Genomic DNA, 10,286 nt, shown 5'->3' with positions numbered 1-10,286 from the left:
GTTTGAGAACAGTAAGTGACATGATTTTTCTTAAATGGTCATCATGGGAGCAGTGCCCAAAATATTTTTTTTCCAAATTTTGATGCAATATTACATAACGTTTAACAGCATAATGACCATCAATTTTTAATAATAAAATATTAGTATTATGGATATTCAGAAAATGTGACTAGCAAAGGTCTTCATGCCCATGGAACTTCAAAGTCACAACTTGAAAATGCCAAAATGTAAACAAGACAGCACTGTCCTGAAATGTGTTTTTTTTCCATTTTTAACAATTTTTTAACATATAACAAAATTAACAATTTACTGCCATTTATATATGATCAACTAAGAAAATTGATGAGATGGGAAAATATCAATAGAACAGTGTTTAATGTCCAATTTCCTCCATTCTGAGTTTCTGAACATAGTGAATGATTGAATCTTACAAACTGCAATGATATGAGTTTATTTCCATTTTTGAAACTTTATTTCACAATGCACGATAACAAGTTTACCATCATTTTTACAAAATCAACTAACAATGTTGTAAAGATGCAGGAAATGTCAAACAAACACTTTTACTTATCTTATTAATTAAATAATGAAACTGTTAACATGCCTAAAAATTGAATCTGAGGAAATGTGAAACAAGACAGCGCTTTTCTGAAATGGGTTTATTTCCATTTTTAACACTTTTTTAACATAAATCAAAATTAACAGTTTACTGCCATTTTTATATGATCAACTAAGAAAATTGATGAGATGTGAAAAATATCAATAGAACAGTGTCAAATGTCCAATTTCCTCCATTCTCAGTTTCTAAACATAGTGAATGATTTAATCTTACAAACTGCAATGATATGAGTTTATTTCCATTTTTGACACCTTATTACACAATACACGATTACAAGTTTACCATCATTTTTACGTAATCAACTAATAATGTTGTAAAGATGCAGGAAATGTCAAACAAACACTTTTACATATCTTATTAATTAAAAATGAGACTGTTAACATGCCTAAGAATTGAATATGAGGAAATGTGAAAAAACAGCATAACTTATAAAATAATGGTCCGATTATGCTGATTTTCGAACTTGACCTACATTTTAGTAAGATTGATTACTCCTGTGAGTTTCATGACAACAGGCCTATCAGTTTTCCTTGAAATGTGTTAACAGTGTTGCATATATGCTGAAAAGTGAAAAAACAGCATAAATTCTACAATAATGGCCTGATCATGCTGATTTTCGAACTTGACCTGTGTTTTATGAATATTCATCAGCTCTGTAAATATAAAGCCAAAAAGCAAAACTGTCTTCCACTTATGGTGTTAACGCTGAAAGTGCACGGCGACATGATCAGCGATGGCGACGACAGACGCAGGTGATGGCAATATGTACAGACACATCTGTGTCTGTACATAAAAATATTGCTAACTATTGAATATAACAGCATTTATTTCTACCAGCACAAGATAGAATTTATAAATCAAACTCAATTAAAAAAGATCAAAGACAAATTTAACGCACGTATAACAAGAAAAGTGACTTGTATCTCCCTAGATGTAGGTGTTCCCTGTGCATGTGTAGCACGACAACCACATGTGGTTTGATGGTGACTGGTTTGTACTGTAAACTGAAGTCTGATTACTGACGTGTCTGGGGTGGACCGGTCACTCCTTGTACCACTTGGACATCCTGATGTCCAACTTAAGGACGCTAAAGGATTCCCGCCAGGTACACTACAGGTCAAAGTCACGGATGTCTCCCCAGTAACCAGTTTGTCTACTGCTGAGTTGTAACCTGTCAGTGTGGGTAGGTTCTGCCAGTTGTCTGGGGCATCTGGAGATAACATAATAACAATAATAATTTGAGCACAAAGAAAAGGTTTAAATTTACTGGCTCTCTAACTACTAAACAAGGCAGCAAAGCTGTCAAATGTACAGACAAAAAGCAGGAAATAACAAAATAGGCTACTGTCAATTCTGATGCAAAAGTACATTATGTTAAACTGCAAATTCAACATCAAATTTTAATTATGCTCAACAGGTAATACCAATGTAAGTAAAATGTGAAACAAGCATAAGACTTCAGGCCCATGGGAGTTCAAGTTCACACTTTGAAAATGTAAAACTTCCAGAAAAAGAAGTCAATTAGACTGCTTTTCCAACTCAGGCTACATTTTAGTCCTGTATTTCTTTTTTGAAAGTTTTTCAATCATAAATAACATGGTTTTCCCATAATGGTCATCATGGCAGCAGCACCTAAAATTGTGTTTTCTCCTATTCTGATGCAATATTACATAATGGTTAACAGCATAATGACAATCAATTTTTAATAACAAAATTTATGTATCATGGATTTTCAGAAAATTTGACTAGCCTGGGTCTTCAAGCCTGTGGAACTTCAAAGTCACACCTTGAAAATGCCAATATGTGAAAAATTAAATTTTCACAAAAAAACTGTTTAACTGGCAGATTGTATTGCCTACTGAAGCTGTATTTTAGTCCCATGTTTCTTTCCTGTAAGTTTGAGAAAAGTAAGTGACATGGTTTTTCTTAAATGGTCATCATGGGAGCAGTGCCCAAAATAGGTTTTTTTTCAAATTTTGATGCAATATTACATAATGTTTAACAGCATAATGACCATCAATTTTTAATAATACAATATTAGTATCATGGATATTCAGAAAACGTGACTAGCAAAGGTCTTCAGGCCCATGGAACTTCAAAGTCACAACTTGAAAATGGCAAAATGTAAACAAGACAGCACTGTTCTGAAATGTTTTTTTTCCCCATTTTTAACAATTTTTAACATAAAACAAAATTAACAGTTTACTGCCATTTTTATATGATCAACTAAGAAAATTGATGAGATGAGAAAAATATCAATAGAGCAGTGTTAAATGTCCAATTTCTTTCATTCTGAGATTCTGAACATAGTGAATGATTGAACCTGACAAACTGCAAGGATATGAGTTTATTTCCATTTTTGAAACTTTATTACACAATCCACGATAACATGCCCAGCAGGCATAGTTGCGTTGGATCATCGTTGAAAACAGGTTGATTCGTTGAATTGCTGTTGATCTACCTAAATTCAACGTCAAATCAACGTTGATCCAGCCACGTTGAAACACCGTCATAATGTGACGTTGACTCAATGTTGTATTTTGGTCAATGACACAACCTTGCAGTTATGGATTGTAATTTAAAATATTAATTATTGAAAATGTGGTACTTTGTTTATCAAAATAATAAGAAAATGATTTTAAAGTAAAATTGACAGTTGTTTTGTGTCTTTAGTGAACTAGTGAATTTTCTTAACTTGTTATTCAGAAGTACATTCCAATAAACTGAATTGCTTGCAAGGTCAGCTAACACTAAGATGAATAAGTTGCTGTAAATGTGATGGAGTTAACAGTTCTTGGTAACCTGTTATAGATAGACAGGTTGAGGTGACTGTGACTTTGTTATATATATATTTATATATATGGTTGTAGTTATCTTCTTATATATATATATATATATATATATATATATATATGTATATATATATATATATGTATATATATATATATATATATATATATATATATATATATATATATATAATTTTGGAAATTCTAACTTATAGGCCATACATTTATACCCTACATATATTTAGCCATCAAACATGTCCTACTGCTAAACACATCCAGGCTAATGTCCCGCTGGGTGGGGTTGATATAACATTGTTTTCTGACGTTGAAACAACGTTGTTATCTGAGGTTGACACAACTTTCAAATCCAACGTTTATTCAATGTCTACTCAACGTTATGGTTCAATGTTGTTTCAACGTTAAAACAACATAATTTGCCCGCTGGGTGTTTACCATCATTTTTACAAAATCAACTAACAATGTTGTAAAGATGCAGGAAATGTCAACCAAACACTTTTACGTATCTTATTAGTTTAATAATGAGACTGTTAACATGCCTAAAAATTGAATCTGAGGAAATGAGAAAAAACAGCATACCTTCTAAAATAATGGCACGATTATGCTGATTTACGAACTCAACCTGCATTTTAGTAAAATTGACCACTCCTGTGACTTTCATGACAATTGGCCCATCTGTTTTTCTTATATTGCGTTTACAGTGTTGCATATATGCTGAAAAGTGTAAAAAACAGTATAACTAGTAAAACAGTGGCCCGATCATGCCGATTTTCGAACTTGACCTGCGTTTTAGTAAGATTGATTACTCCTGTGAGTTTCATGACAACAGGTCTATCGGTTTTCCTTGAAATGTGTTAACAGTGTTGCATATATGCTAAAAAGTGAAAAAACAGCATAACTACTACAATAATGGCCCGATCATGCTGATTTTCGAACTTGACCTGCATTTTATGAATATTAGTCAGCACTGTAAATATAAAGTCAAAAAGTAAAACCGTCTTCCACTTATGGTGTTAACACTGAAAGTGCACGGCAACGGCGACATGATCGGTGACGGCGACAGCGACGACAGACACAGGTGATGGCAATATGCACAGACACATCTATTTTGATCCATCCTCCATTTTGATGGTCTTCCAACAGAAGAAAAAATAGATACCAGGCAATATAAACTTAATAACCTGACTGTCTTCTGGAAGTCCCAGAAGATGGTCTCAATCTACCCTTTCAATAAGATTACAGTTTCAGGACCATGAGAGTTCAAATTCACATGATGAAAGTCTCAATATTTGAAAAATAATGACAGTGCATAAAATAATATTAGATAAGTAACATAATGTTTAAAGACATAAAAAACAATACAACTGCTTATGTGGAAATACAGAAATGTTAGAATCTCAGGCGGATGAGAGTTAAAAGTCACAAATGCAAGTGTTTGAGAAAAAATTATAAAGGAAAACATAACAAAACTAGAAAAGCACTCCGAGAGTGCAGACCTCTGCCAAGGTAGCAATTGTTGATTCTTATTGATTTTTGTCCTCTTTGGCCCACTTCTGACAGTTCCTGAAAATTTCAGCAAAATCGGTCCATAACTTTTTGAGTTATGTTGATGACAAACAGGGGTGAAAATATAACCTCCTTGGCAGAGGTAAATATAATTCCAATGAAGCTGCTATTCAAACTTTTAATCTTATATATATTAATATATTATTTTAATCTTATATATATATTTATATATATTAAAAACTTATTTGCAATATTAAACAAAATTTACCTGCATAATTATCACTGCTTCCTTATTATTAATCTAGCAGAGAGCTTGACCTATGGGAGTTTACAGGGAAATATCAACAAGTGTGCTTTATGTAATCTCAAATCACAAGTGTGCTTTATGTAGCCTATCAATTAGGCAAATTACTTTATAACTGAAATTAGCGAAGTGATACCCAAGGGAGATTTATAGACTGACCCTCTCAAAGGTCTTTCAGGCCCATAAGTCACAACTTAAGAAGAGCACAAAACAATAATGCACAAAATAGGAGACTACCACTTCTGATGCAATAATACATTATGTTTAACTGCACAGTCAACATCAAATTTTAATTTTGCACAACAGGTAACACCGACGAAAGTAAAAGCATAAGGCTTCAGGCCCATCAGAGTTCAAGTTTATACTTAAAAAGTGCCAGAATGAGAAAAATGAAATTTCACACAAAATTGCATTAAATTCAATAATAAATGATAACCCAATTGACCTGGCTTTCTAATTTGAACTGCATGCCAATCCTAAAAATCATTCTCTTAAGTTAAATATAATAATAAATAACACAGTTTTCTTTTCATAATGTTTGCAGTAGCAGTGCAAAAAGATTATTGTCAATTTTGATGTAACATTACATAATAAATTATAGAATAATTATCACCAATTTTTGATTATTGACTATAAATAGCATGAACATGTAGAAAATTTGATTACCATCCGGCTTCATGTCCATGGGAGCTCCGAGTCCCACAATGAATATGCCAAAAAGATAATGAATATTTCACTAAAATGTATAACTTCCAGAAAAAGAAGCCCATTAGACTGCTTTTCCAACTCGGGCTGCATTTTAGTCCTGTGTTTCTTTTTTGAAAGTTTGACAATCATAAGTAACACGGTTTTCCCATCATGGTCATCATGGCAGATGTGGATGATTGAATCTGACAAACTGCAATGATATGAGTTTATTTCCGTTTTGGACACTTGATTACACAATACATGATAACAAGTTTACCATCATTTTTAAATAATCAACTAACAATGTTGTAAAGATGCAGGAAATATCAAACAAACACTTTTACGTATCTTATTAGTTCAATAATGAGACTGTTAACATGCCTAAGAATTGAATCTGAGGAAATTTGAAAAAACAGTACAACTTCTAAAATAATGGCCGATAACGCTGATTTTCGAACTCAACCTGCATTTTTGTAAGATTGACCACTCCTGTGAGAATAATGACAATTGGCTAAGCTGTTTTTCTTATATCGTGTTATTAATGTTGCATATATGTTGAAAAAAGTGAAAAAACAGCATAAAAAATTAAAAGAAAATGTAAAATAAAACATAACAAAAAATACCAATAAAGCTGCTATTCAAACTTTTAATCTAGCTGTACAATTACTAACATGATATGAATAACCCTATTTAGTTTGAGAATATTAAGGCACTGTTATTGCTTATTCATCTTTAGCATTAATGTAAGCATTACACAAATTTTTTTTTGTAAACTTATTTTCCATATTAAATAACATTTACCTGCATAATAATCATCGATTCCTAATTATGTGACACAGTTAAGAAAGCTAATCCGATGGGACTTTACAATGAAATCTCAATGTGTGTTTATGTAATCTCATTTAATGCCAACTTGAAAATTAATTAAGCAAATTATTTTATAACCCTGAAATAATTTGAAAATCAATTAAGCAAATTATTTTATAACCCTGAATTAACTGCCTACTATCCATATACATTTATTGCACCAAATAGCACTGTACTGCATTGCTTCCAAAACAGAAAACAATCACACTGGTTTTCCAACACAAGCTGCACTTCAGTCTTATGAAACTTTTCAGTAAATTTGAGTATCATAAGTAACATGGTTTTCCCTTAATCGCTATCCTGGCAGCAGTGTCCAAAATACAGGTTTCTTCAACTTTCATGCAATATAACATAATACTTAACAACATAATGACCATCAATTTTTTATAAAAAAATAAAAGTATGGATATTCAGAAAATGTGATATGGAAAGGTCTCCAAGGACATGGAAGTTAGGGTCACACTTTCAAAATGCCAAAATGTTAACAAGAGATAACTGTACTGAAATGATATTCTTTCCATTTTCAACACCTTTTTTACATAAAACCATAATCAATTAACTGTCATTTTTAAATGATCAACTAGGAAAATTGTTGACATAGGAAAATATCAATAGAACAATTTATAATGTCCAATTAGCCCCATTTGGAGATTCTGAACATAGTGAATGATTGAATCTGACGAACTGCAATGATGAGTTCCTTTCCATTTTTGATACTTTATTACACAATGCACGATAATAGGTTTACCGTCATTTTTATATAATCAACTAACAATATTGTTAAGAAGCAGAAAATGTTAAAACAACACTTTTACATATCCAATTAGTTCCGTAATGAGACTGTTAACATGCTTAAGAATTAAATCTGAAGAAAAACCACTTATATACAAAAAGGCTAATAACTTCATCAAAACTTAACTGATCAAGCTTATTTTCAAAGTTGATCTGTTTACTGGTCAGATTGATCACTCCTATGAGTTGCAAGACAAAAGGCTGATTGGTTTTCCTTAAAATGCGTTATCAGTGTTGCATGTATGCTGAATAAAGGGAAAAAAACAGCATTACTTTTGTAAAAATAGTCCAATCATGCCAATTTTCAAACTTGACCTGCGTATTATAAATATTCACCAGTTCTGTAAATTTCAATCCAAAAGGAAAAACATTTTTACACTTATCATGTTATCGGTGTTATAAAAGTGCTGACTGAAAAAAATTGAAAAAAAAAAAAAAAACAGGATAACTTCCATAAAAATTGCCTGCATATTATGAATATTCATTAGTTCTGTAAGTTTCAAGCCAAATGAAAAAACAGTTTTCCACTTATTGTGTTATCAGTGCTGCATATATGCTGAAAAAAGTGAAAAAACAGCATAAATTCCCTAACAATAATCGAATCATGCTGATTTTCGAACTTGACTTGCGTATTATGAATATTTATCAGTTCTGTAAGTTTCAAGCCAAAAGGTAAATTGGTTTTCCACTTATGGTGTTATCGGTGCTGCATATATGCTGAAAAAAGTGAAAAAACAGCATAAATTCCCGAAAAATGACCCAATCATGCTGATTTTCGAACTTGACCTGCGTATTATGAATATTCATCAGTTCTGTAACTTTCAAGCCAAAAGGTAAAACCGTTTTCCACTTATCGTGTTATCGGTGCTGCATATATGCTGAAAAAAGTGAAAAAACAGCATAAATTCCCTAAAAGTGACCAGATCATGCTGATTTTCAAACTTGACCTGCGTATTATGAATATTCATCAGTTTTGTAAGTTTCAAGTCAAAAGGTAAAATGGTTTTCCATTTATCATGTTATCGGTAAAAGTGCACGGCGACGGCGACGACAGACGCAGATGACGGCTATATGTACAGACACATCTGTGTCTGTACATAAAAATGTTAATGTGTGTGTGTGTGTGTGTGTGTGTGTGTGTTACTTCTATGTTATTTTACACCTGAATGGGTTTGCTTCAATTTGTTAATTCTTAAGTTAACAACAAAATATAACTTTTGGTAAGCACATTAACTTTTCTTCTTCCTCTTCTACTACTAATTATTTAGAAATACTCTGCAAATCATCATAACAGTTCACCTTTAGGAGGAATCCATTAATTGACTATATTTTGTTACAGTGCCACTTACACAGCACATTAAATGTGAATGTCCCGGACTGATGCCATGATATGGAGTTGCTAGCATTGCATCTGTATTGCCCTGCTTGGTTTGGTTGTATATTGCTGATTGTCAACTCCCTGCCAGTCTGCTGTAATGGTGTATTGTTCAGGAGCCATGTATATGTTATGGGTGTCGATCCTGATGTTGTCGTACAACTCAGATATGCGGTGTCTCCCTTGGTTACATCATGTCCTGTGGCACGGGAACGGGTCACAGAAACACCCCCAACTGGAACTAAAACAAAGCTGTTGAACTTTAAATGGGATTGTGACAAGAATTTATCTGAAGTAGACGAGAAAATAATATTCTGACATTTCTTGGGCCATGTTACTAACATAGTCATATTAAATACTAAGCCTGCTTATTACAAAATGTTTTTTCAGTCTCAGTCTTAATGGTCTATTTACATGCTGTGCTTACAGGTATCTTGACATATATATATATATATATATATATATATATATATATATATATATATATATATATATATATATATATATATATATATATATATATATATATTTTTTTTTTACAAGAATTTTAAATATTTTACAAGAATCTGCAACATCTACAACTGCCGGATTTACCTGTAATAGAGAGGGTTGTATCTGATGTGAAATACCGACTGTTAGCTGTTGAACATGCTGATGGGTATGTTAATGTTATCTTCACCCCACATGTGTAGGTCCCAGCATCTGCTGCAGTGACACCACTGATGACAAGTGAGGCTGGAGACTGGAATGACAACCTTCCATTCCATGCTGGCTGTAGAACACCCCCATTGGGACGTATTGCAGGTGTACCAGTTAAGTTACCTACAACTAGTTCATACTCCTCTGAATTCCACGACCACTTCACTTGGTACTCCACTGCATAAGGAGTAAATGTACACTGCAGTGTGACGCTGTGTCCAGTGCGTACAGGGTAAGACGAGGGTAGAGTAACACTAATGGCGTCATCACAACTTGGCAAGGAAGCTGGAAAAGAATACGGCTATAATACAGGTCAGTAGTTTTTACTATTGAAATTAAAGGGATAATAACTCTTCGTTTTGGCCAGAAAATGAATTTTCCTGGAGTAAACAAAATTTTCCCATACTTACCAATGGTTAATAAATCCATTTTTACATTCAAAGTTAGTCACTATTTTTTTTTCTAAAAAGTTTGCCTTTTTTAAATAATCTCTTAAGAGATTTTAACAGAGAATAGCCTTCTATGGAGGTCACGTGGTCTAAAGACAAGATCAGATATCAGAATAATAGATACCGCTGCCGTTTTTGTGGTACAACAGAATATACACTCTTGCCCAAAATGGTTGGTACA

This window comes from Lingula anatina, chromosome 7 (assembly GCF_051362555.1).
Source record: "Lingula anatina isolate TDL-2025a chromosome 7, LinAna3.0, whole genome shotgun sequence".
Classification (NCBI taxonomy): Eukaryota; Metazoa; Brachiopoda; class Lingulata; order Lingulida; family Lingulidae; genus Lingula; species Lingula anatina.
Note: the sequence above shows the minus strand (reverse complement) of the source record.